The sequence below is a fragment of the Phyllobates terribilis genome, unplaced genomic scaffold, assembly GCF_046119375.1.
Source record: "Phyllobates terribilis strain yellow unplaced genomic scaffold, ASM4611937v1 Scaffold_40__1_contigs__length_11209783, whole genome shotgun sequence".
Taxonomy (NCBI): Eukaryota; Metazoa; Chordata; class Amphibia; order Anura; family Dendrobatidae; genus Phyllobates; species Phyllobates terribilis.
This window is the reverse complement of record NW_027362800.1, coordinates 10,022,334-10,047,996: the sequence shown is the minus strand read 5'-3', so window position 1 is coordinate 10,047,996 and position 25,663 is coordinate 10,022,334. Positions and strand designations below refer to the sequence as shown.

Here is a 25,663-nt window from a genome sequence, read left to right as displayed (position 1 = left end):
AAACAAATGGGGATTTCTTCTTTTCTGGGATGCCAGTATATTGCAGAAATTGTGGGCGCTATGGTCATTCAAAAGAAAACTGTCATGTATCATGTAGAAATTGTGCTAGTGAAGAACATGAGACAAAAGAATGCCCTAAGGAAAAGAAATGCAGTTTTTGCCAGACTCCAGGTCACTTTTATTTTTCTTGCCCTCACAGATTTCGGGAAGATGAGCAAAAGGGGAAGTCCAAGACGTCCGACCAAGGACCAAAAGATCAGACCACCCCTCAGGAGGAGGAACAACAACCTGGAGCCTCTGGAGACAATAAGGGCGTACCAAATAGTGAAGTGTCTCCAGAGTCTATGACAGGTAAAATACCAAATCCCAAAACCTGGCTGCAGGACCTGCGGGAGTCCAAAAGGAGGGCTGAGAAGGAGCAGAAGGGCACTACTGGTAAGGTCAAAAGGGACCGACAAAAGGCCGACACAGAAGCCCATGCCCAGTCTGGGTCTCCTAGTGCTGAGGGCGCTGAGTGGATAAAGGTGGGTCCTAAGAAAAAGAAAAAGGGTGGTTCGGAGGAGGCAGCAGGAGGTGAACAGATGGACACTTCTCCAGAAGGGGACGTGGACGCTGGACCCTCAGGGGTTTCGGTCTCCGCTGCTACAGGTGGGGACCGGGATCTTGCTGCCTCTGAAGAGTCAGAGGCTCTGCCTTGTGCGCAACCTCCTCCTATAGGACGACCTTCTACAGGTCAAACAGGGGCGGCGGAACCCCTCGGGGACCCACCTGATGAGGAACTGCATGGCCAGCCAATGGAGACCCAGCGGGTTCTGCCAGCCAGCCCTCCGAGCTATGCCAGTGTAGCGTCGGGTTTATATAAATGTGGTAATCTTTCCTCCTCCACGGTGACTCTCGTGACGATACTATCAGATGAGGAGGGAGGCGCAAGCCCAGTGGTCTGATCAGGTTCATCGGACAGGTAAATCCGTTGCTCTTAGTTACCTAAGTAAAATTTCTACATTTTCTAATGATGGCTGAACTCAAAGGTATTTCCCTCAACGTGAGAGGCATAAAATCTAACACGAGAAGAACTGCTCTTTTTAATTTTTTTACGTGTTTTACTGCATCTGTATTTTTTCTGCAAGAATGTAATATCCCACATGAAATGTCATATCAAAAATATAAAGATGAGTGGAAGTGTGGGCCATCTGTCTGGTCCGGATCGAATGCTGCAGGATCAGCGGGTGTAGCCATACTTTTTAAAGGGAACGTTTTAATTGATTTTATTCAGGAAATTTTACCAGGTCGTATTTTATTAGTGAAAGCTTTTATTGATGGTATTAGATGGCAGTTTTTAAATTTTTATGGATCCCCAGAGAAAAATGAAAGAGCCGAAATGCTTGATCTTTTACCATTATTTATTAATAACTCTGAACCTTTTATCTTAGCAGGGGATTTTAATTGTGTTTTAAAAGGTGAAAACCGGTGCTCCAGCTCTGTAAGCAGGAACTACGATAAAACCTCAGGTATGCTACATGATATAGTCAAAGATGCTAAATTGATAGACATATATAAAGAGTGTCATAGTGACAGCCCAGAGGACGCCGGTTTCACTTGGAGCAATGCTAATTGTAGCTCTAGGATTGATTTTATTTTTGGTTCAGATAAAACAATACCTGCCAAATGTGAAGTTTTAACTAATATATTTTCAGACCATAAACTTTTATCCTTTACCATAAAAGTAAATGACAACAATAAATGTGGTAAGAAAAGCTGGAAAATGAACGTATCCCTTTTAACCGACCCGCAGATTTTATCAGATTTTATTGAGTTTTATAGGAAATGTAGAAAAGGGAAAAAAACAAATGAGACTATGAGTGTATGGTGGGATAGAATGAAAGTAAAAATAAAAGACTTTTTTATTAAAAAGAGTATATGTAGAGCCAAAGAAAAATATGAAGAATATAGAATTTTAAATACCCGCCTACAAACATTATTTAAGCTCAGAGACAATGGGATAGATGTACAACTTGATATTTCAAACTTAAAAGAAGAGATTTCAAAATGGCTAGAACAAAAAGGAAAAGAGATAATTTTTCGTTCTAGAGTACAACATATAGAAGAAAATGAAAAGTGTTCCAGATATTTTTTTAGGAAAAATAAAAAAGAAAAAGTGATAATTGACCATATAGATGGTGAGAATAATATAAAAAATATGCTGGGTAAAGTTGAGGTTTTTTTTTCTAATCTTTTTAATGGAAAAAATATAGATAATAAATTAATGGATGATTCGCTGCAAGGACTAACAGCTGTTTTAGATCCCGCATCCCAAGAGTTTTTATCCCAAGTTTTAACGGAACAAGAAGTGTTAAAAACTATTAAAAGTTTTAAAACTGGAAAGGTCCCTGGTCCTGATGGCATCCCAATAGAATTTTATGTATGTTTTTATGATATTTTAAAAGATGATTTGTTTTATTTGTTTACTGAGGTTTTTAATAATAAGGTTTTATTAAATTCCTGGAAGAAAGGTGAAGTCTCCCTCCTATACAAAAAAGGCGATAAATCAAAATTAGAAAACTGGAGACCAATAACACTTTTAAATTGTGACTATAAAATAATGGCTAAAATTTGTGCAAATCGTCTAAAAGAAATCATCAGCAAAGTTATTCATTCTAATCAAGTGTGTGGGGTGCCGGGGCGCAGTATATGGGACAATCTGAATTTAGTGAAAGACTGTATTGAGGATGTGAAAGACAGAAAGGGGAAAATGGCGATTTTATCTATTGATTTTGAAAAAGCATTTGACCGTGTCTCACACTTTTATCTTTTTAAAGTTTTAGAGAAAATGGGCATACCAGAAGGGTTTTTACTATCGCTTAAAGCATTTTACAAGGATTGTACAAGTAAGATTTTAGTGAATGGTTTTAAGACACAAGAGGTATTTTTACGGTCAGGGGTGAAACAGGGATGCCCTCTGTCCCCCCTACTGTTTATCTGTGCACTGGAACCAATGTTATGTGCAATACGCCAAAATAAACAGATATGCGGTGTCCCTCTGCCTGGAAGCGGTGGTTTGGAGGCCAAGGTTGTAGGCTACATGGATGACGTGGCGGTCTTGTGTACAGATGCACCATCACTTACGGCCACTCTCCATCAAGTGCAATCCTTTTGTCTAGCTTCTGGTTTTAAAATCAATTTTAATAAGTGTAACATTTTAAATGTTGGGGGGATGATTTTACGTGATGTACCAATTAATGTCTCCCAATCCATTTCCATTTTAGGTATATCATTCACTGAAAATAATGATGGTTATAATAGTTGGGAAACAGTTACACAGAAAGTAAATACGAAAATATGTATGTGGAACATGAAGAGACTTACAATGGAGGGTAAAGTATTGGTTTTAAAGATGGTGATTTTACCTCTTTTATTGTATCTTAGCATGGTTTTACCCCCGCCTGTTAATGTTTTAAAAAAGATAACCAAAACCTGTTTTACCTTCTTTTGGAACTCAAAAATGGAAAAGCTGAAAAGAGAAATCGTGATGAAATCAAAAGTAAAAGGTGGTAAAGATTTTCCAGATTTTAATAGGTTTCTTTTAATCCATCTGTTCGTTTACTGTTTTAATGCCCTTTTTAAGAATCACTATTGGTCCTTTTTTATGCGTTTTAATACAGGATTTTTTATGAGAAAGTTTGGATGGTATGAAGTTAATATATCTGTGCCCCATGCTTTTAATTTGTCGACGCATTATGAGATTTTAAGGAAAATAGTGTCCGATTTTAATTTAGGGACTAAGAAAATAGAGGAATTAAGAAATAGTAAGAAACTAATTAAAGAAATACGTAAAAGTGAGGAAATATGTAATGTTGACAGATATGATGATGACAAATCTATGTCTATCTGGAAAATGATTAACGTTTTTTATCTTTTTAATGAACAGAGAGATCTGGCTTGGAGTTGCATGCACCGCTGTCTTCCTTGCCGGGCATTCCAATACAGAAGAGGATTTGTGAGGTCTGCCATCTGCCCAAGAGCCGGATGCCAAGACGAGGAAACGGTGGAACATCTATTATGGACATGTAATTTTGCAAAGGATTTCTGGAGAAGACTGCTCCCCCTACTGGAAAGGGTGGCAGACCTCAAGGACTTTACATATAAAACTGTGCTATACGGACTTATGGAATGCCCCACAATGGACCAGTACACAATGGCTTGGAAGACAGTGAACTGCGCCAAGTCATCTCTCTGGAAAGCGCGCAACATTGCTATTTTTAAACAAGATGTTTTATCAGTGAATGATGTTTTAAGTTTATGTTTATGTGAAATGTATACTTATTATTTAATTGACAAAAAGAAGAATGCACATATTTCCAAAAAATGGCTTGTTGACCAATGGAACCTAATTATTTAAAATCTTTGTATTTTTTTGTTTTGTAAATTTCATTTGTCTTTTAACGTTTGGTATTTGTGTAATTATGCTTGTAATTTGTTAAAGTTTTAATAAACGGTTTTATCCCTCTGCAGGGGATAGCCAAATTAAAAAAAAAAATCTGTTCTTATCAGTTTAATATCTGATACGTCCCCTATCTGGGGACCATATATTAAATGGATTTTTAGAACAGGGAGATGGAAAAAGAGCTTGCTCTGTCCACTCCACGCATTGACCTGGTATTGCAGTATCTCCAGGACCGGTGCACCCCTTCTTTAATGCAGTTTCTAAAATCAGAAAGAATTGAATTCAATGCTTTTTGTTCATTTTGCTTGTTTGTCGGATTTTGGGATGGACTCTTTGGCTTTGCTTTTCTTCTCCTCATTGGATTTTTCATGTTAAAAGTTGCAGAAGCCAGATGACAAGCTCATTTTGGTTCAACTTCAGCAACTGTGCATTGCATTGCCATGTAATGTAATGTAATGCAATGCTATCTATCTAGCTCTCCCTCTATACTTCCTTTTGGATAAACAGACATATTAGGCAAGCATTTTGGAGCTTTCACCTAAATAACTACAGGTGGTGAGATAAGCTGCACAATATAATTGACCTTTCAGTATATTGTTGCACACACACCATCTATTTAGCAAATGCCCTTGTTATCAACAGCAGCCTTTTAAACTCACCTGAGCTAACAGGTATGTGAGCTGGTTACTCTGCTGCGCTTAAAATTTCTTTTTTGGTTTGCTACAATGCCTTTTCTGAAACGTTGTCTCCCTCTGCTGGAACACTGACTTCTTTCATTTAATGCCTGCAGACTATAAAAGAGAAACCAACCCAAAAAGTTTGGTTGATTAGTCTGTGGCATTCTTTTAAACTGTTGCTTATGGCGGTCTCTGTGAGCTTCTCAGTGACATTCAGCCATCCAGGTATCCCGCCTGCAGTAGACGGAATGTGGCAATGGAACGCTGGCTGCGCGTGTCATAATAGGCTCTGAGCCTTTATATACCTGCGCACAGCAGCAGCCACCTTCAGTCTGCTGCTGGACAGCCAGCAGCAGCAGCAGCAGGAGAGGTAATTAATCAGCAACCCTCCTGCTAAGGGTAGACAGCTGCACGTTCCACCCCCCCCCGCCTTAATTGGTTCTCCTCCCTTCCAACGGTGTTGAGGCGGGTGGGAACAGCCGGGGGTTGAGGGTACTGTGCTAAAAGAGGTGGAGTTATGCAGATCTAAAACGCGAGGATTGCAGCAGCAGCAAGCCGAAAAGTGCAGGCATGTGAGGGATCTAGAGGTTGACAGCATGTCTTCTTAACGGGAGTCCAGGTGGCCATCTCCACAAATGGACTTTTCAGAATCCTTGGGTGGCACCGTAGTCGGAAACCAATTCTGGTTATCGCTTCTCGGCCTTTTGGCTAAGATCAAGTGTAGTATCTTTCGAAAAGGCGGTTTTGGATGTTGGCCGCCCTAGTAGATTGATACATTATGCACACTGGGGTTTAGGCGCTTGTTAGTACGCCAGGTGGCTAATATAGTCATCTGGTGGAAAGCATGACCCCCCAGGATCGACGCCATTGGGCCGGGGAAGATCGAAAGCCCGAAGTGTGAAGTGCCCCAGGAGTGGTGACCCTGGGGTGCCTTAACTCACTGGGATTGGGAACCCCACTTGAGTTTATGGCACATTTGCACTAGCACTTCAATATTTCTTTCTTCACACACACCCTTATTCCGGGCCTTCTGGCCTTAGGATGGGGAATTTTTCAATTCCCGGTCGAAGGTCCGGGCAGTATTATACTGTGAAACCTTCACTATTTATTTAATTTTTTTTTGTCACTGTGTGTCCACTTTTTCACGTGTGTCCACGTCCTTACTAGGATTTTGTCGGGATGCGGTTCCCTTACGGGTTCCTCTCTTGGCAGGTCTAGGGGGGGAGTGTGTGGCCATCAGGTTCCGCTCCCCCCTGAAACCCCCTGGCTCTCCTCTTTCGGGAGGAGAGCGTTGTTGGCTCCCCTCTTCCGGGAGGGGAGCACAGTCTTTGGCTCCCAGTGCCTTGCTCGGTTGAGAACTCGGGCAGGTATTGGGGGTAAGATTGGGTCGCCTCTGGCTCCGGCTGGAGGTGGCTATTTGTCCCTGTTCCTCGCTGTGGCCTTCTGGCTCGGAGGGACGGGGAATGGTTTGGGGGACCCTTCTCCTTTTGGAGAGGGTTTCAAGAAGACCAGCATCCTAGTGCACTTTTTTTGTGGCACTTGTCACTTTTTTAAGCGCACTCGGGTTTTGTACACGAATTCGGGCTTTCGATAGAAAGAGAAAAAAAAAATCTGTTCTTATCAGTTTAATATCTGATACGTCCCCTATCTGGGGACCATATATTAAATGGATTTTTAGAACAGGGAGATGGAAAAAGAGCTTGCTCTGTCCACTCCACGCATTGACCTGGTATTGCAGTATCTCCAGGACCGGTGCACCCCTTCTTTAATGCAGTTTCTAAAATCAGAAAGAATTGAATTCAATGCTTTTTGTTCATTTTGCTTGTTTGTCGGATTTTGGGATGGACTCTTTGGCTTTGCTTTTCTTCTCCTCATTGGATTTTTCATGTTAAAAGTTGCAGAAGCCAGATGACAAGCTCATTTTGGTTCAACTTCAGCAACTGTGCATTGCATTGCCATGTAATGTAATGTAATGCAATGCTATCTATCTAGCTCTCCCTCTATACTTCCTTTTGGATAAACAGACATATTAGGCAAGCATTTTGGAGCTTTCACCTAAATAACTACAGGTGGTGAGATAAGCTGCACAATATAATTGACCTTTCAGTATATTGTTGCACACACACCATCTATTTAGCAAATGCCCTTGTTATCAACAGCAGCCTTTTAAACTCACCTGAGCTAACAGGTATGTGAGCTGGTTACTCTGCTGCGCTTAAAATTTCTTTTTTGGTTTGCTACAATGCCTTTTCTGAAACGTTGTCTCCCTCTGCTGGAACACTGACTTCTTTCATTTAATGCCTGCAGACTATAAAAGAGAAACCAACCCAAAAAGTTTGGTTGATTAGTCTGTGGCATTCTTTTAAACTGTTGCTTATGGCGGTCTCTGTGAGCTTCTCAGTGACATTCAGCCATCCAGGTATCCCGCCTGCAGTAGACGGAATGTGGCAATGGAACGCTGGCTGCGCGTGTCATAATAGGCTCTGAGCCTTTATATACCTGCGCACAGCAGCATCCACCTTCAGTCTGCTGCTGGACAGCCAGCAGCGGCAGCAGGAGAGGTAATTAATCAGCAACCCTCCTGCTAAGGGTAGACAGCTGCTCGTTCCACCCCCCCCCGCCTTAATTGGTTCTCCTCCCTTCCAACGGTGTTGAGGCGGGTGGGAACAGCCGGGGGTTGAGGGTACTGTGCTAAAAGAGGTGGAGTTATGCAGATCTAAAACGCGTGGATTGCAGCAGCAGCAAGCCGAAAAGTGCAGGCATGTGAGGGATCTAGAGGTTGACAGCATGTCTTCTTAACGGGAGTCCAGGTGGCCATCTCCACAAATGGACTTTTCAGAATCCTTGGGTGGCACCGTAGTCGGAAACCAATTCTGGTTATCGCTTCTCGGCCTTTTGGCTAAGATCAAGTGTAGTATCTGTTCTTATCAGTTTAATATCTGATACGTCCCCTATCTGGGGACCATATATTAAATGGATTTTTAGAACAGGGAGATGGAAAAAGAGCTTGCTCTGTCCACTCCACGCATTGACCTGGTATTGCAGTATCTCCAGGACCGGTGCACCCCTTCTTTAATGCAGTTTCTAAAATCAGAAAGAATTGAATTCAATGCTTTTTGTTCATTTTGCTTGTTTGTCGGATTTTGGGATGGACTCTTTGGCTTTGCTTTTCTTCTCCTCATTGGATTTTTCATGTTAAAAGTTGCAGAAGCCAGATGACAAGCTCATTTTGGTTCAACTTCAGCAACTGTGCATTGCATTGCCATGTAATGTAATGTAATGCAATGCTATCTATCTAGCTCTCCCTCTATACTTCCTTTTGGATAAACAGACATATTAGGCAAGCATTTTGGAGCTTTCACCTAAATAACTACAGGTGGTGAGATAAGCTGCACAATATAATTGACCTTTCAGTATATTGTTGCACACACACCATCTATTTAGCAAATGCCCTTGTTATCAACAGCAGCCTTTTAAACTCACCTGAGCTAACAGGTATGTGAGCTGGTTACTCTGCTGCACTTAAAATTTCTTTTTTGGTTTGCTACAATGCCTTTTCTGAAACGTTGTCTCCCTCTGCTGGAACACTGACTTCTTTCATTTAATGCCTGCAGACTATAAAAGAGAAACCAACCCAAAAAGTTTGGTTGATTAGTCTGTGGCATTCTTTTAAACTGTTGCTTATGGCGGTCTCTGTGAGCTTCTCAGTGACATTCAGCCATCCAGGTATCCCGCCTGCAGTAGACGGAATGTGGCAATGGAACGCTGGCTGCGCGTGTCATAATAGGCTCTGAGCCTTTATATACCTGCGCACAGCAGCAGCCACCTTCAGTCTGCTGCTGGACAGCCAGCAGCAGCAGCAGGAGAGGTAATTAATCAGCAACCCTCCTGCTAAGGGTAGACAGCTGCTCGTTCCACCCCCCCCCGCCTTAATTGGTTCTCCTCCCTTCCAACGGTGTTGAGGCGGGTGGGAACCGGCGGGGGTTGAGGGTACTGTGCTAAAAGAGGTGGAGTTATGCAGATCTAAAACGCGTGGATTGCAGCAGCAGCAAGCCGAAAAGTGCAGGCATGTGAGGGATCTAGAGGTTGACAGCATGTCTTCTTAACGGGAGTCCAGGTGGCCATCTCCACAAATGGACTTTTCAGAATCCTTGGGTGGCACCGTAGTCGGAAACCAATTCTGGTTATCGCTTCTCGGCCTTTTGGCTAAGATCAAGTGTAGTATCTGTTCTTATCAGTTTAATATCTGATACGTCCCCTATCTGGGGACCATATATTAAATGGATTTTTAGAACAGGGAGATGGAAAAAGAGCTTGCTCTGTCCACTCCACGCATTGACCTGGTATTGCAGTATCTCCAGGACCGGTGCACCCCTTCTTTAATGCAGTTTCTAAAATCAGAAAGAATTGAATTCAATGCTTTTTGTTCATTTTGCTTGTTTGTCGGATTTTGGGATGGACTCTTTGGCTTTGCTTTTCTTCTCCTCATTGGATTTTTCATGTTAAAAGTTGCAGAAGCCAGATGACAAGCTCATTTTGGTTCAACTTCAGCAACTGTGCATTGCATTGCCATGTAATGTAATGTAATGCAATGCTATCTATCTAGCTCTCCCTCTATACTTCCTTTTGGATAAACAGACATATTAGGCAAGCATTTTGGAGCTTTCACCTAAATAACTACAGGTGCTGAGATAAGCTGCATAATATAATTGACCTTTCAGTATATTGTTGCACACACACCATCTATTTAGCAAATGCCCTTGTTATCAACAGCAGCCTTTTAAACTCACCTGAGCTAACAGGTATGTGAGCTGGTTACTCTGCTGCGCTTAAAATTTCTTTTTTGGTTTGCTACAATGCCTTTTCTGAAACGTTGTCTCCCTCTGCTGGAACACTGACTTCTTTCATTTAATGCCTGCAGACTATAAAAGAGAAACCAACCCAAAAAGTTTTGTTGATTAGTCTGTGGCATTCTTTTAAACTGTTGCTTATGGCGGTCTCTGTGAGCTTCTCAGTGACATTCAGCCATCCAGGTATCCCGCCTGCAGTAGACGGAATGTGGCAATGGAACGCTGGCTGCGCGTGTCATAATAGGCTCTGAGCCTTTATATACCTGCGCACAGCAGCAGCCACCTTCAGTCTGCTGCTGGACAGCCAGCAGCAGCAGCAGCAGGAGAGGTAATTAATCAGCAACCCTCCTGCTAAGGGTAGACAGCTGCTCGTTCCACCCCCCCCCCGCCTTAATTGGTTCTCCTCCCTTCCAACGGTGTTGAGGCGGGTGGGAACAGCCGGGGGTTGAGGGTACTGTGCTAAAAGAGGTGGAGTTATGCAGATCTAAAACGCGTGGATTGCAGCAGCAGCAAGCCGAAAAGTGCAGGCATGTGAGGGATCTAGAGGTTGACAGCATGTCTTCTTAACGGGAGTCCAGGTGGCCATCTCCACAAATGGACTTTTCAGAATCCTTGGGTGGCACCGTAGTCGGAAACCAATTCTGGTTATCGCTTCTCGGCCTTTTGGCTAAGATCAAGTGTAGTATCTGTTCTTATCAGTTTAATATCTGATACGTCCCCTATCTGGGGACCATATATTAAATGGATTTTTAGAACAGGGAGATGGAAAAAGAGCTTGCTCTGTCCACTCCACACATTGACCTGGTATTGCAGTATCTCCAGGACCGGTGCACCCCTTCTTTAATGCAGTTTCTAAAATCAGAAAGAATTGAATTCAATGCTTTTTGTTCATTTTGCTTGTTTGTCGGATTTTGGGATGGACTCTTTGGCTTTGCTTTTCTTCTCCTCATTGGATTTTTCATGTTAAAAGTTGCAGAAGCCAGATGACAAGCTCATTTTGGTTCAACTTCAGCAACTGTGCATTGCATTGCCATGTAATGTAATGTAATGCAATGCTATCTATCTAGCTCTCCCTCTATACTTCCTTTTGGATAAACAGACATATTAGGCAAGCATTTTGGAGCTTTCACCTAAATAACTACAGGTGGTGAGATAAGCTGCACAATATAATTGACCTTTCAGTATATTGTTGCACACACACCATCTATTTAGCAAATGCCCTTGTTATCAACAGCAGCCTTTTAAACTCACCTGAGCTAACAGGTATGTGAGCTGGTTACTCTGCTGCGCTTAAAATTTATTTTTTGGTTTGCTACAATGCCTTTTCTGAAACGTTGTCTCCCTCTGCTGGAACACTGACTTCTTTCATTTAATGCCTGCAGACTATAAAAGAGAAACCAACCCAAAAAGTTTGGTTGATTAGTCTGTGGCATTCTTTTAAACTGTTGCTTATGGCGGTCTCTGTGAGCTTCTCAGTGACATTCAGCCATCCAGGTATCCCGCCTGCAGTAGACGGAATGTGGCAATGGAACGCTGGCTGCGCGTGTCATAATAGGCTCTGAGCCTTTATATACCTGCGCACAGCAGCAGCCACCTTCAGTCTGCTGCTGGACAGCCAGCAGCAGCAGCAGCAGGAGAGGTAATTAATCAGCAACCCTCCTGCTAAGGGTAGACAGCTGCTCGTTCCACCCCCCCCCCGCCTTAATTGGTTCTCCTCCCTTCCAACGGTGTTGAGGCGGGTGGGAACAGCCGGGGGTTGAGGGTACTGTGCTAAAAGAGGTGGAGTTATGCAGATCTAAAACGCGTGGATTGCAGCAGCAGCAAGCCGAAAAGTGCAGGCATGTGAGGGATCTAGAGGTTGACAGCATGTCTTCTTAACGGGAGTCCAGGTGGCCATCTCCACAAATGGACTTTTCAGAATCCTTGGGTGGCACCGTAGTCGGAAACCAATTCTGGTTATCGCTTCTCGGCCTTTTGGCTAAGATCAAGTGTAGTATCTGTTCTTATCAGTTTAATATCTGATACGTCCCCTATCTGGGGACCATATATTAAATGGATTTTTAGAACAGGGAGATGGAAAAAGAGCTTGCTCTGTCCACTCCACGCATTGACCTGGTATTGCAGTATCTCCAGGACCGGTGCACCCCTTCTTTAATGCAGTTTCTAAAATCAGAAAGAATTGAATTCAATGCTTTTTGTTCATTTTGCTTGTTTGTCGGATTTTGGGATGGACTCTTTGGCTTTGCTTTTCTTCTCCTCATTGGATTTTTCATGTTAAAAGTTGCAGAAGCCAGATGACAAGCTCATTTTGGTTCAACTTCAGCAACTGTGCATTGCATTGCCATGTAATGTAATGTAATGCAATGCTATCTATCTAGCTCTCCCTCTATACTTCCTTTTGGATAAACAGACATATTAGGCAAGCATTTTGGAGCTTTCACCTAAATAACTACAGGTGGTGAGATAAGCTGCACAATATAATTGACCTTTCAGTATATTGTTGCACACACACCATCTATTTAGCAAATGCCCTTGTTATCAACAGCAGCCTTTTAAACTCACCTGAGCTAACAGGTATGTGAGCTGGTTACTCTGCTGCGCTTAAAATTTCTTTTTTGGTTTGCTACAATGCCTTTTCTGAAACGTTGTCTCCCTCTGCTGGAACACTGACTTCTTTCATTTAATGCCTGCAGACTATAAAAGAGAAACCAACCCAAAAAGTTTGGTTGATTAGTCTGTGGCATTCTTTTAAACTGTTGCTTATGGCGGTCTCTGTGAGCTTCTCAGTGACATTCAGCCATCCAGGTATCCCGCCTGCAGTAGACGGAATGTGGCAATGGAACGCTGGCTGCGCGTGTCATAATAGGCTCTGAGCCTTTATATACCTGCGCACAGCAGCAGCCACCTTCAGTCTGCTGCTGGACAGCCAGCAGCAGCAGCAGCAGGAGAGGTAATTAATCAGCAACCCTCCTGCTAAGGGTAGACAGCTGCACGTTCCACCCCCCCCCCGCCTTAATTGGTTCTCCTCCCTTCCAACGGTGTTGAGGCGGGTGGGAACAGCCGGGGGTTGAGGGTACTGTGCTAAAAGAGGTGGAGTTATGCAGATCTAAAACGCGAGGATTGCAGCAGCAGCAAGCCGAAAAGTGCAGGCATGTGAGGGATCTAGAGGTTGACAGCATGTCTTCTTAACGGGAGTCCAGGTGGCCATCTCCACAAATGGACTTTTCAGAATCCTTGGGTGGCACCGTAGTCGGAAACCAATTCTGGTTATCGCTTCTCGGCCTTTTGGCTAAGATCAAGTGTAGTATCTTTCGAAAAGGCGGTTTTGGATGTTGGCCGCCCTAGTAGATTGATACATTATGCACACTGGGGTTTAGGCGCTTGTTAGTACGCCAGGTGGCTAATATAGTCATCTGGTGGAAAGCATGACCCCCCAGGATCGACGCCATTGGGCCGGGGAAGATCGAAAGCCCGAAGTGTGAAGTGCCCCAGGAGTGGTGACCCTGGGGTGCCTTAACTCACTGGGATTGGGAACCCCACTTGAGTTTATGGCACATTTGCACTAGCACTTCAATATTTCTTTCTTCACACACACCCTTATTCCGGGCCTTCTGGCCTTAGGATGGGGAATTTTTCAATTCCCGGTCGAAGGTCCGGGCAGTATTATACTGTGAAACCTTCACTATTTATTTAATTTTTTTTTGTCACTGTGTGTCCACTTTTTCACGTGTGTCCACGTCCTTACTAGGATTTTGTCGGGATGCGGTTCCCTTACGGGTTCCTCTCTTGGCAGGTCTAGGGGGGGAGTGTGTGGCCATCAGGTTCCGCTCCCCCCTGAAACCCCCTGGCTCTCCTCTTTCGGGAGGAGAGCGTTGTTGGCTCCCCTCTTCCGGGAGGGGAGCACAGTCTTTGGCTCCCAGTGCCTTGCTCGGTTGAGAACTCGGGCAGGTATTGGGGGTAAGATTGGGTCGCCTCTGGCTCCGGCTGGAGGTGGCTATTTGTCCCTGTTCCTCGCTGTGGCCTTCTGGCTCGGAGGGACGGGGAATGGTTTGGGGGACCCTTCTCCTTTTGGAGAGGGTTTCAAGAAGACCAGCATCCTAGTGCACTTTTTTTGTGGCACTTGTCACTTTTTTAAGCGCACTCGGGTTTTGTACACGAATTCGGGCTTTCGATAGAAAGAGAAAAAAAAAATCTGTTCTTATCAGTTTAATATCTGATACGTCCCCTATCTGGGGACCATATATTAAATGGATTTTTAGAACAGGGAGATGGAAAAAGAGCTTGCTCTGTCCACTCCACGCATTGACCTGGTATTGCAGTATCTCCAGGACCGGTGCACCCCTTCTTTAATGCAGTTTCTAAAATCAGAAAGAATTGAATTCAATGCTTTTTGTTCATTTTGCTTGTTTGTCGGATTTTGGGATGGACTCTTTGGCTTTGCTTTTCTTCTCCTCATTGGATTTTTCATGTTAAAAGTTGCAGAAGCCAGATGACAAGCTCATTTTGGTTCAACTTCAGCAACTGTGCATTGCATTGCCATGTAATGTAATGTAATGCAATGCTATCTATCTAGCTCTCCCTCTATACTTCCTTTTGGATAAACAGACATATTAGGCAAGCATTTTGGAGCTTTCACCTAAATAACTACAGGTGGTGAGATAAGCTGCACAATATAATTGACCTTTCAGTATATTGTTGCACACACACCATCTATTTAGCAAATGCCCTTGTTATCAACAGCAGCCTTTTAAACTCACCTGAGCTAACAGGTATGTGAGCTGGTTACTCTGCTGCGCTTAAAATTTCTTTTTTGGTTTGCTACAATGCCTTTTCTGAAACGTTGTCTCCCTCTGCTGGAACACTGACTTCTTTCATTTAATGCCTGCAGACTATAAAAGAGAAACCAACCCAAAAAGTTTGGTTGATTAGTCTGTGGCATTCTTTTAAACTGTTGCTTATGGCGGTCTCTGTGAGCTTCTCAGTGACATTCAGCCATCCAGGTATCCCGCCTGCAGTAGACGGAATGTGGCAATGGAACGCTGGCTGCGCGTGTCATAATAGGCTCTGAGCCTTTATATACCTGCGCACAGCAGCATCCACCTTCAGTCTGCTGCTGGACAGCCAGCAGCGGCAGCAGGAGAGGTAATTAATCAGCAACCCTCCTGCTAAGGGTAGACAGCTGCTCGTTCCACCCCCCCCCCGCCTTAATTGGTTCTCCTCCCTTCCAACGGTGTTGAGGCGGGTGGGAACAGCCGGGGGTTGAGGGTACTGTGCTAAAAGAGGTGGAGTTATGCAGATCTAAAACGCGTGGATTGCAGCAGCAGCAAGCCGAAAAGTGCAGGCATGTGAGGGATCTAGAGGTTGACAGCATGTCTTCTTAACGGGAGTCCAGGTGGCCATCTCCACAAATGGACTTTTCAGAATCCTTGGGTGGCACCGTAGTCGGAAACCAATTCTGGTTATCGCTTCTCGGCCTTTTGGCTAAGATCAAGTGTAGTATCTGTTCTTATCAGTTTAATATCTGATACGTCCCCTATCTGGGGACCATATATTAAATGGATTTTTAGAACAGGGAGATGGAAAAAGAGCTTGCTCTGTCCACTCCACGCATTGACCTGGTATTGCAGTATCTCCAGGACCGGTGCACCCCTTCTTTAATGCAGTTTCTAAAATCAGAAAGAATTGAATTCAATGCTTTTTGTTCATTTTGCTTGTTTGTCGGATTTTGGGATGGACTCTTTGGCTTTGCTTTTCTTCTCCTCATTGGATTTTTCATGTTAAAAGTTGCAGAAGCCAGATGACAAGCTCATTTTGGTTCAACTTCAGCAACTGTGCATTGCATTGCCATGTAATGTAATGTAATGCAATGCTATCTATCTAGCTCTCCCTCTATACTTCCTTTTGGATAAACAGACATATTAGGCAAGCATTTTGGAGCTTTCACCTAAATAACTACAGGTGGTGAGATAAGCTGCACAATATAATTGACCTTTCAGTATATTGTTGCACACACACCATCTATTTAGCAAATGCCCTTGTTATCAACAGCAGCCTTTTAAACTCACCTGAGCTAACAGGTATGTGAGCTGGTTACTCTGCTGCACTTAAAATTTCTTTTTTGGTTTGCTACAATGCCTTTTCTGAAACGTTGTCTCCCTCTGCTGGAACACTGACTTCTTTCATTTAATGCCTGCAGACTATAAAAGAGAAACCAACCCAAAAAGTTTGGTTGATTAGTCTGTGGCATTCTTTTAAACTGTTGCTTATGGCGGTCTCTGTGAGCTTCTCAGTGACATTCAGCCATCCAGGTATCCCGCCTGCAGTAGACGGAATGTGGCAATGGAACGCTGGCTGCGCGTGTCATAATAGGCTCTGAGCCTTTATATACCTGCGCACAGCAGCAGCCACCTTCAGTCTGCTGCTGGACAGCCAGCAGCAGCAGCAGGAGAGGTAATTAATCAGCAACCCTCCTGCTAAGGGTAGACAGCTGCTCGTTCCACCCCCCCCCGCCTTAATTGGTTCTCCTCCCTTCCAACGGTGTTGAGGCGGGTGGGAACCGGCGGGGGTTGAGGGTACTGTGCTAAAAGAGGTGGAGTTATGCAGATCTAAAACGCGTGGATTGCAGCAGCAGCAAGCCGAAAAGTGCAGGCATGTGAGGGATCTAGAGGTTGACAGCATGTCTTCTTAACGGGAGTCCAGGTGGCCATCTCCACAAATGGACTTTTCAGAATCCTTGGGTGGCACCGTAGTCGGAAACCAATTCTGGTTATCGCTTCTCGGCCTTTTGGCTAAGATCAAGTGTAGTATCTGTTCTTATCAGTTTAATATCTGATACGTCCCCTATCTGGGGACCATATATTAAATGGATTTTTAGAACAGGGAGATGGAAAAAGAGCTTGCTCTGTCCACTCCACGCATTGACCTGGTATTGCAGTATCTCCAGGACCGGTGCACCCCTTCTTTAATGCAGTTTCTAAAATCAGAAAGAATTGAATTCAATGCTTTTTGTTCATTTTGCTTGTTTGTCGGATTTTGGGATGGACTCTTTGGCTTTGCTTTTCTTCTCCTCATTGGATTTTTCATGTTAAAAGTTGCAGAAGCCAGATGACAAGCTCATTTTGGTTCAACTTCAGCAACTGTGCATTGCATTGCCATGTAATGTAATGTAATGCAATGCTATCTATCTAGCTCTCCCTCTATACTTCCTTTTGGATAAACAGACATATTAGGCAAGCATTTTGGAGCTTTCACCTAAATAACTACAGGTGGTGAGATAAGCTGCACAATATAATTGACCTTTCAGTATATTGTTGCACACACACCATCTATTTAGCAAATGCCCTTGTTATCAACAGCAGCCTTTTAAACTCACCTGAGCTAACAGGTATGTGAGCTGGTTACTCTGCTGCGCTTAAAATTTCTTTTTTGGTTTGCTACAATGCCTTTTCTGAAACGTTGTCTCCCTCTGCTGGAACACTGACTTCTTTCATTTAATGCCTGCAGACTATAAAAGAGAAACCAACCCAAAAAGTTTTGTTGATTAGTCTGTGGCATTCTTTTAAACTGTTGCTTATGGCGGTCTCTGTGAGCTTCTCAGTGACATTCAGCCATCCAGGTATCCCGCCTGCAGTAGACGGAATGTGGCAATGGAACGCTGGCTGCGCGTGTCATAATAGGCTCTGAGCCTTTATATACCTGCGCACAGCAGCAGCCACCTTCAGTCTGCTGCTGGACAGCCAGCAGCAGCAGCAGCAGGAGAGGTAATTAATCAGCAACCCTCCTGCTAAGGGTAGACAGCTGCTCGTTCCACCCCCCCCCCGCCTTAATTGGTTCTCCTCCCTTCCAACGGTGTTGAGGCGGGTGGGAACAGCCGGGGGTTGAGGGTACTGTGCTAAAAGAGGTGGAGTTATGCAGATCTAAAACGCGTGGATTGCAGCAGCAGCAAGCCGAAAAGTGCAGGCATGTGAGGGATCTAGAGGTTGACAGCATGTCTTCTTAACGGGAGTCCAGGTGGCCATCTCCACAAATGGACTTTTCAGAATCCTTGGGTGGCACCGTAGTCGGAAACCAATTCTGGTTATCGCTTCTCGGCCTTTTGGCTAAGATCAAGTGTAGTATCTGTTCTTATCAGTTTAATATCTGATACGTCCCCTATCTGGGGACCATATATTAAATGGATTTTTAGAACAGGGAGATGGAAAAAGAGCTTGCTCTGTCCACTCCACACATTGACCTGGTATTGCAGTATCTCCAGGACCGGTGCACCCCTTCTTTAATGCAGTTTCTAAAATCAGAAAGAATTGAATTCAATGCTTTTTGTTCATTTTGCTTGTTTGTCGGATTTTGGGATGGACTCTTTGGCTTTGCTTTTCTTCTCCTCATTGGATTTTTCATGTTAAAAGTTGCAGAAGCCAGATGACAAGCTCATTTTGGTTCAACTTCAGCAACTGTGCATTGCATTGCCATGTAATGTAATGTAATGCAATGCTATCTATCTAGCTCTCCCTCTATACTTCCTTTTGGATAAACAGACATATTAGGCAAGCATTTTGGAGCTTTCACCTAAATAACTACAGGTGGTGAGATAAGCTGCACAATATAATTGACCTTTCAGTATATTGTTGCACACACACCATCTATTTAGCAAATGCCCTTGTTATCAACAGCAGCCTTTTAAACTCACCTGAGCTAACAGGTATGTGAGCTGGTTACTCTGCTGCGCTTAAAATTTCTTTTTTGGTTTGCTACAATGCCTTTTCTGAAACGTTGTCTCCCTCTGCTGGAACACTGACTTCTTTCATTTAATGCCTGCAGACTATAAAAGAGAAACCAACCCAAAAAGTTTGGTTGATTAGTCTGTGGCATTCTTTTAAACTGTTGCTTATGGCGGTCTCTGTGAGCTTCTCAGTGACATTCAGCCATCCAGGTATCCCGCCTGCAGTAGACGGAATGTGGCAATGGAACGCTGGCTGCGCGTGTCATAATAGGCTCTGAGCCTTTATATACCTGCGCACAGCAGCAGCCACCTTCAGTCTGCTGCTGGACAGCCAGCAGCAGCAGCAGCAGGAGAGGTAATTAATCAGCAACCCTCCTGCTAAGGGTAGACAGCTGCTCGTTCCACCCCCCCCCCGCCTTAATTGGTTCTCCTCCCTTCCAACGGTGTTGAGGCGGGTGGGAACAGCCGGGGGTTGAGGGTACTGTGCTAAAAGAGGTGGAGTTATGCAGATCTAAAACGCGTGGATTGCAGCAGCAGCAAGCCGAAAAGTGCAGGCATGTGAGGGATCTAGAGGTTGACAGCATGTCTTCTTAATGGGAGTCCAGGTGGCCATCTCCACAAATGGACTTTTCAGAATCCTTGGGTGGCACCGTAGTCGGAAACCAATTCTGGTTATCGCTTCTCGGCCTTTTGGCTAAGATCAAGTGTAGTATCTGTTCTTATCAGTTTAATATCTGATACGTCCCCTATCTGGGGACCATATATTAAATGGATTTTTAGAACAGGGAGATGGAAAAAGAGCTTGCTCTGTCCACTCCACGCATTGACCTGGTATTGCAGTATCTCCAGGACCGGTGCACCCCTTCTTTAATGCAGTTTCTAAAATCAGAAAGAATTGAATTCAATGCTTTTTGTTCATTTTGCTTGTTTGTCGGATTTTGGGATGGACTCTTTGGCTTTGCTTTTCTTCTCCTCATTGGATTTTTCATGTTAAAAGTTGCAGAAGCCAGATGACAAGCTCATTTTGGTTCAACTTCAGCAACTGTGCATTGCATTGCCATGTAATGTAATGTAATGCAATGCTATCTATCTAGCTCTCCCTCTATACTTCCTTTTGGATAAACAGACATATTAGGCAAGCATTTTGGAGCTTTCACCTAAATAACTACAGGTGGTGAGATAAGCTGCACAATATAATTGACCTTTCAGTATATTGTTGCACACACACCATCTATTTAGCAAATGCCCTTGTTATCAACAGCAGCCTTTTAAACTCACCTGAGCTAACAGGTATGTGAGCTGGTTACTCTGCTGCGCTTAAAATTTCTTTTTTGGTTTGCTACAATGCCTTTTCTGAAACGTTGTCTCCCTCTGCTGGAACACTGACTTCTTTCATTTAATGCCTGCAGACTATAAAAGAGAAACCAACCCAAAAAGTTTGGTTGATTAGTCTGTGGCATTCTTTTAAACTGTTGCTTATGGCGGTCTCTGTGAGCTTCTCAGTGACATTCAGCCATCCAGGTATCCCGCCTGCAGTAGACGGAATGTGGCAATGGAACGCTGGCTGCGCGTGTCATAATAGGCTCTGAGCCTTTATATACCTGCGCACAGCAGCAGCCACCTTCAGTCTGCTGCTGGACAGCCAGCAGCAGCAGCAGCAGGAGAGGTAATTAATCAGCAACCCTCCTGCTAAGGGTAGACAGCTGCTCGTTCCACCCCCCCCCGCCTTAATTGGTTCTCCTCCCTTCCAACGGTGTTGAGGCGGGTGGGAACAGCCGGGGGTTGAGGGTACTGTGCTAAAAGAGGTGGAGTTATGCAGATCTAAAACGCGTGGATTGCAGCAGCAGCAAGCCGAAAAGTGCAGGCATGTGAGGGATCTAGAGGTTGACAGCATGTCTTCTTAACGGGAGTCCAGGTGGCCATCTCCACAAATGGACTTTTCAGAATCCTTGGGTGGCACCGTAGTCGGAAACCAATTCTGGTTATCGCTTCTCGGCCTTTTGGCTAAGATCAAGTGTAGTATCTGTTCTTATCAGTTTAATATCTGATACGTCCCCTATCTGGGGACCATATATTAAATGGATTTTTAGAACAGGGAGATGGAAAAAGAGCTTGCTCTGTCCACTCCACGCATTGACCTGGTATTGCAGTATCTCCAGGACCGGTGCACCCCTTCTTTAATGCAGTTTCTAAAATCAGAAAGAATTGAATTCAATGCTTTTTGTTCATTTTGCTTGTTTGTCGGATTTTGGGATGGACTCTTTGGCTTTGCTTTTCTTCTCCTCATTGGATTTTTCATGTTAAAAGTTGCAGAAGCCAGATGACAAGCTCATTTTGGTTCAACTTCAGCAACTGTGCATTGCATTGCCATGTAATGTAATGTAATGCAATGCTATCTATCTAGCTCTCCCTCTATACTTCCTTTTGGATAAACAGACATATTAGGCAAGCATTTTGGAGCTTTCACCTAAATAACTACAGGTGGTGAGATAAGCTGCACAATATAATTGACCTTTCAGTATATTGTTGCACACACACCATCTATTTAGCAAATGCCCTTGTTATCAACAGCAGCCTTTTAAACTCACCTGAGCTAACAGGTATGTGAGCTGGTTACTCTGCTGCGCTTAAAATTTCTTTTTTGGTTTGCTACAATGCCTTTTCTGAAACGTTGTGTCCCTCTGCTGGAACACTGACTTCTTTCATTTAATGCCTGCAGACTATAAAAGAGAAACCAACCCAAAAAGTTTGGTTGATTAGTCTGTGGCATTCTTTTAAACTGTTGCTTATGGCGGTCTCTGTGAGCTTCTCAGTGACATTCAGCCATCCAGGTATCCCGCCTGCAGTAGACGGAATGTGGCAATGGAATGCTGGCTGCGCGTGTCATAATAGGCTCTGAGCCTTTATATACCTGCGCACAGCAGCAGCCACCTTCAGTCTGCTGCTGGACAGCCAGCAGCAGCAGCAGCAGGAGAGGTAATTAATCAGCAACCCTCCTGCTAAGGGTAGACAGCTGCTCGTTCCACCCCCCCCCCCGCCTTAATTGGTTCTCCTCCCTTCCAACGGTGTTGAGGCGGGTGGGAACAGCCGGGGGTTGAGGGTACTGTGCTAAAAGAGGTGGAGTTATGCAGATCTAAAACGCGTGGATTGCAGCAGCAGCAAGCCGAAAAGTGCAGGCATGTGAGGGATCTAGAGGTTGACAGCATGTCTTCTTAACGGGAGTCCAGGTGGCCATCTCCACAAATGGACTTTTCAGAATCCTTGGGTGGCACCGTAGTCGGAAACCAATTCTGGTTATCGCTTCTCGGCCTTTTGGCTAAGATCAAGTGTAGTATCTGTTCTTATCAGTTTAATATCTGATACGTCCCCTATCTGGGGACCATATATTAAATGGATTTTTAGAACAGGGAGATGGAAAAAGAGCTTGCTCTGTCCACTCCACGCATTGACCTGGTATTGCAGTATCTCCAGGACCGGTGCACCCCTTCTTTAATGCAGTTTCTAAAATCAGAAAGAATTGAATTCAATGCTTTTTGTTCCTTTTGCTTGTTTGTCGGATTTTGGGATGGACTCTTTGGCTTTGCTTTTCTTCTCCTCATTGGATTTTTCATGTTAAAAGTTGCAGAAGCCAGATGACAAGCTCATTTTGGTTCAACTTCAGCAACTGTGCATTGCATTGCCATGTAATGTAATGTAATGCAATGCTATCTATCTAGCTCTCCCTCTATACTTCCTTTTGGATAAACAGACATATTAGGCAAGCATTTTGGAGCTTTCACCTAAATAACTACAGGTGGTGAGATAAGCTGCACAATATAATTGACCTTTCAGTATATTGTTGCACACACACCATCTATTTAGCAAATGCCCTTGTTATCAACAGCAGCCTTTTAAACTCACCTGAGCTAACAGGTATGTGAGCTGGTTACTCTGCTGCGCTTAAAATTTCTTTTTTGGTTTGCTACAATGCCTTTTCTGAAACGTTGTCTCCCTCTGCTGGAACACTGACTTCTTTCATTTAATGCCTGCAGACTATAAAAGAGAAACCAACCCAAAAAGTTTGGTTGATTAGTCTGTGGCATTCTTTTAAACTGTTGCTTATGGCGGTCTCTGTGAGCTTCTCAGTGACATTCAGCCATCCAGGTATCCCGCCTGCAGTAGACGGAATGTGGCAATGGAACGCTGGCTGCGCGTGTCATAATAGGCTCTGAGCCTTTATATACCTGCGCACAGCAGCAGCCACCTTCAGTCTGCTGCTGGACAGCCAGCAGCAGCAGCAGCAGGAGAGATAATTAATCAGCAACCCTCCTGCTAAGGGTAGACAGCTGCTCGTTCCACCCCCCCCCGCCTTAATTGGTTCTCCTCCCTTCCAACGGTGTTGAGGCGGGTGGGAACAGCCGGGGGTTGAGGGTACTGTGCTAAAAGAGGTGGAGTTATGCAGATCAAAAACGCGTGGATTGCAGCAGCAGCAAGCCGAAAAGTGCAGGCATGTGAGGGATCTAGAGGTTGACAGCATGTCTTCTTAACGGGAGTCCAGGTGGCCATCTCCACAAATGGACTTTTCAGAATCCTTGGGTGGCACCGTAGTCGGAAACCAATTCTGGTTATCGCTTCTCGGCCTTTTGGCTAAGATCAAGTGTAGTATCTGTTCTTATCAGTTTAATATCTGATACGTCCCCTATCTGGGGACCATATATTAAATGGATTTTTAGAACAGGGAGATGGAAAACGAGCTTGCTCTGTCCACTCCACGCATTGACCTGGTATTGCAGTATCTCCAGGACCGGTGCACCCCTTCTTTAATGCAGTTTCTAAAATCAGAAAGAATTGAATTCAATGCTTTTTGTTCATTTTGCTTGTTTGTCGGATTTTGGGATGGACTCTTTGGCTTTGCTTTTCTTCTCCTCATTGGATTTTTCATGTTAAAAGTTGCAGAAGCCAGATGACAAGCTCATTTTGGTTCAACTTCAGCAACTGTGCATTGCATTGCCATGTAATGTAATGTAATGCAATGCTATCTATCTAGCTCTCCCTCTATACTTCCTTTTGGATAAACAGACATATTAGGCAAGCATTTTGGAGCTTTCACCTAAATAACTACAGGTGGTGAGATAAGCTGCACAATATAATTGACCTTTCAGTATATTGTTGCACACACACCATCTATTTAGCAAATGCCCTTGTTATCAACAGCAGCCTTTTAAACTCACCTGAGCTAACAGGTATGTGAGCTGGTTACTCTGCTGCGCTTAAAATTTCTTTTTTGGTTTGCTACAATGCCTTTTCTGAAACGTTGTCTCCCTCTGCTGGAACACTGACTTCTTTCATTTAATGCCTGCAGACTATAAAAGAGAAACCAACCCAAAAAGTTTGGTTGATTAGTCTGTGGCATTCTTTTAAACTGTTGCTTATGGCGGTCTCTGTGAGCTTCTCAGTGACATTCAGCCATCCAGGTATCCCGCCTGCAGTAGACGGAATGTGGCAATGGAACGCTGGCTGCGCGTGTCATAATAGGCTCTGAGCCTTTATATACCTGCGCACAGCAGCAGCCACCTTCAGTCTGCTGCTGGACAGCCAGCAGCAGCAGCAGCAGGAGAGGTAATTAATCAGCAACCCTCCTGCTAAGGGTAGACAGCTGCTCGTTCCACCCCCCCCCCGCCTTAATTGGTTCTCCTCCCTTCCAACGGTGTTGAGGCGGGTGGGAACAGCCGGGGGTTGAGGGTACTGTGCTAAAAGAGGTGGAGTTATGCAGATCTAAAACGCGTGGATTGCAGCAGCAGCAAGCCGAAAAGTGCAGGCATGTGAGGGATCTAGAGGTTGACAGCATGTCTTCTTAACGGGAGTCCAGGTGGCCATCTCCACAAATGGACTTTTCAGAATCCTTGGGTGGCACCGTAGTCGGAAACCAATTCTGGTTATCGCTTCTCGGCCTTTTGGCTAAGATCAAGTGTAGTATCTGTTCTTATCAGTTTAATATCTGATACGTCCCCTATCTGGGGACCATATATTAAATGGATTTTTAGAACAGGGAGATGGAAAAAGAGCTTGCTCTGTCCACTCCACGCATTGACCTGGTATTGCAGTATCTCCAGGACCGGTGCACCCCTTCTTTAATGCAGTTTCTAAAATCAGAAAGAATTGAATTCAATGCTTTTTGTTCATTTTGCTTGTTTGTCGGATTTTGGGATGGACTCTTTGGCTTTGCTTTTCTTCTCCTCATTGGATTTTTCATGTTAAAAGTTGCAGAAGCCAGATGACAAGCTCATTTTGGTTCAACTTCAGCAACTGTGCATTGCATTGCCATGTAATGTAATGTAATGCAATGCTATCTATCTAGCTCTCCCTCTATACTTCCTTTTGGATAAACAGACATATTAGGCAAGCATTTTGGAGCTTTCACCTAAATAACTACAGGTGGTGAGATAAGCTGCACAATATAATTGACCTTTCAGTATATTGTTGCACACACACCATCTATTTAGCAAATGCCCTTGTTATCAACAGCAGCCTTTTAAACTCACCTGAGCTAACAGGTATGTGAGCTGGTTACTCTGCTGCGCTTAAAATTTCTTTTTTGGTTTGCTACAATGCCTTTTCTGAAACGTTGTCTCCCTCTGCTGGAACACTGACTTCTTTCATTTAATGCCTGCAGACTATAAAAGAGAAACCAACCCAAAAAGTTTGGTTGATTAGTCTGTGGCATTCTTTTAAACTGTTGCTTATGGCGGTCTCTGTGAGCTTCTCAGTGACATTCAGCCATCCAGGTATCCCGCCTGCAGTAGACGGAATGTGGCAATGGAACGCTGGCTGCGCGTGTCATAATAGGCTCTGAGCCTTTATATACCTGCGCACAGCAGCAGCCACCTTCAGTCTGCTGCTGGACAGCCAGCAGCAGCAGCAGCAGGAGAGGTAATTAATCAGCAACCCTCCTGCTAAGGGTAGACAGCTGCTCGTTCCACCCCCCCCCGCCTTAATTGGT

At 44.2% G+C, this 25,663-nt stretch overlaps 15 non-coding genes and 2 pseudogenes across 15 annotated transcripts; all 17 read left to right on the top strand.

Moving 5' to 3' along the window:
* Positions 1-4,497: 4,497 nt before the first annotated feature.
* Positions 4,498-4,687, top strand: LOC141185810 (U2 spliceosomal RNA). The gene has a single exon (XR_012260423.1). It is a non-coding gene; the product is annotated as a U2 spliceosomal RNA (small nuclear RNA).
* A 1,119-nt stretch (positions 4,688-5,806) lies between these two features.
* Positions 5,807-5,898, top strand: LOC141186288 (U2 spliceosomal RNA; annotated as a pseudogene).
* Positions 5,899-6,691: 793 nt separating this feature from the next.
* LOC141185980 (U2 spliceosomal RNA) lies at positions 6,692-6,881 on the top strand. The gene has a single exon (XR_012260551.1). It is a non-coding gene; the product is annotated as a U2 spliceosomal RNA (small nuclear RNA).
* A 1,116-nt stretch (positions 6,882-7,997) lies between these two features.
* On the top strand, positions 7,998-8,188 carry LOC141190501 (U2 spliceosomal RNA). The gene has a single exon (XR_012264527.1). It is a non-coding gene; the product is annotated as a U2 spliceosomal RNA (small nuclear RNA).
* A 1,116-nt stretch (positions 8,189-9,304) lies between these two features.
* Positions 9,305-9,495, top strand: LOC141190500 (U2 spliceosomal RNA). Its single transcript, XR_012264526.1, has one exon. It is a non-coding gene; the product is annotated as a U2 spliceosomal RNA (small nuclear RNA).
* A 1,120-nt stretch (positions 9,496-10,615) lies between these two features.
* LOC141184694 (U2 spliceosomal RNA) lies at positions 10,616-10,806 on the top strand. The gene has a single exon (XR_012259425.1). It is a non-coding gene; the product is annotated as a U2 spliceosomal RNA (small nuclear RNA).
* A 1,120-nt stretch (positions 10,807-11,926) lies between these two features.
* On the top strand, positions 11,927-12,117 carry LOC141190499 (U2 spliceosomal RNA). Its single transcript, XR_012264525.1, has one exon. It is a non-coding gene; the product is annotated as a U2 spliceosomal RNA (small nuclear RNA).
* Positions 12,118-13,237: 1,120 nt separating this feature from the next.
* Positions 13,238-13,329, top strand: LOC141186287 (U2 spliceosomal RNA; annotated as a pseudogene).
* A 793-nt stretch (positions 13,330-14,122) lies between these two features.
* LOC141185979 (U2 spliceosomal RNA) lies at positions 14,123-14,312 on the top strand. Its single transcript, XR_012260550.1, has one exon. It is a non-coding gene; the product is annotated as a U2 spliceosomal RNA (small nuclear RNA).
* A 1,117-nt stretch (positions 14,313-15,429) lies between these two features.
* Positions 15,430-15,620, top strand: LOC141190497 (U2 spliceosomal RNA). Its single transcript, XR_012264523.1, has one exon. It is a non-coding gene; the product is annotated as a U2 spliceosomal RNA (small nuclear RNA).
* A 1,116-nt stretch (positions 15,621-16,736) lies between these two features.
* On the top strand, positions 16,737-16,927 carry LOC141190496 (U2 spliceosomal RNA). The gene has a single exon (XR_012264522.1). It is a non-coding gene; the product is annotated as a U2 spliceosomal RNA (small nuclear RNA).
* Positions 16,928-18,047: 1,120 nt separating this feature from the next.
* LOC141184692 (U2 spliceosomal RNA) lies at positions 18,048-18,238 on the top strand. Its single transcript, XR_012259424.1, has one exon. It is a non-coding gene; the product is annotated as a U2 spliceosomal RNA (small nuclear RNA).
* A 1,120-nt stretch (positions 18,239-19,358) lies between these two features.
* LOC141190495 (U2 spliceosomal RNA) lies at positions 19,359-19,549 on the top strand. The gene has a single exon (XR_012264521.1). It is a non-coding gene; the product is annotated as a U2 spliceosomal RNA (small nuclear RNA).
* A 1,119-nt stretch (positions 19,550-20,668) lies between these two features.
* On the top strand, positions 20,669-20,859 carry LOC141190494 (U2 spliceosomal RNA). The gene has a single exon (XR_012264520.1). It is a non-coding gene; the product is annotated as a U2 spliceosomal RNA (small nuclear RNA).
* Positions 20,860-21,980: 1,121 nt separating this feature from the next.
* Positions 21,981-22,171, top strand: LOC141190493 (U2 spliceosomal RNA). Its single transcript, XR_012264519.1, has one exon. It is a non-coding gene; the product is annotated as a U2 spliceosomal RNA (small nuclear RNA).
* Positions 22,172-23,290: 1,119 nt separating this feature from the next.
* On the top strand, positions 23,291-23,481 carry LOC141184679 (U2 spliceosomal RNA). Its single transcript, XR_012259412.1, has one exon. It is a non-coding gene; the product is annotated as a U2 spliceosomal RNA (small nuclear RNA).
* A 1,120-nt stretch (positions 23,482-24,601) lies between these two features.
* Positions 24,602-24,792, top strand: LOC141190492 (U2 spliceosomal RNA). The gene has a single exon (XR_012264518.1). It is a non-coding gene; the product is annotated as a U2 spliceosomal RNA (small nuclear RNA).
* The last annotated feature ends 871 nt before the right edge of the window (positions 24,793-25,663 follow it).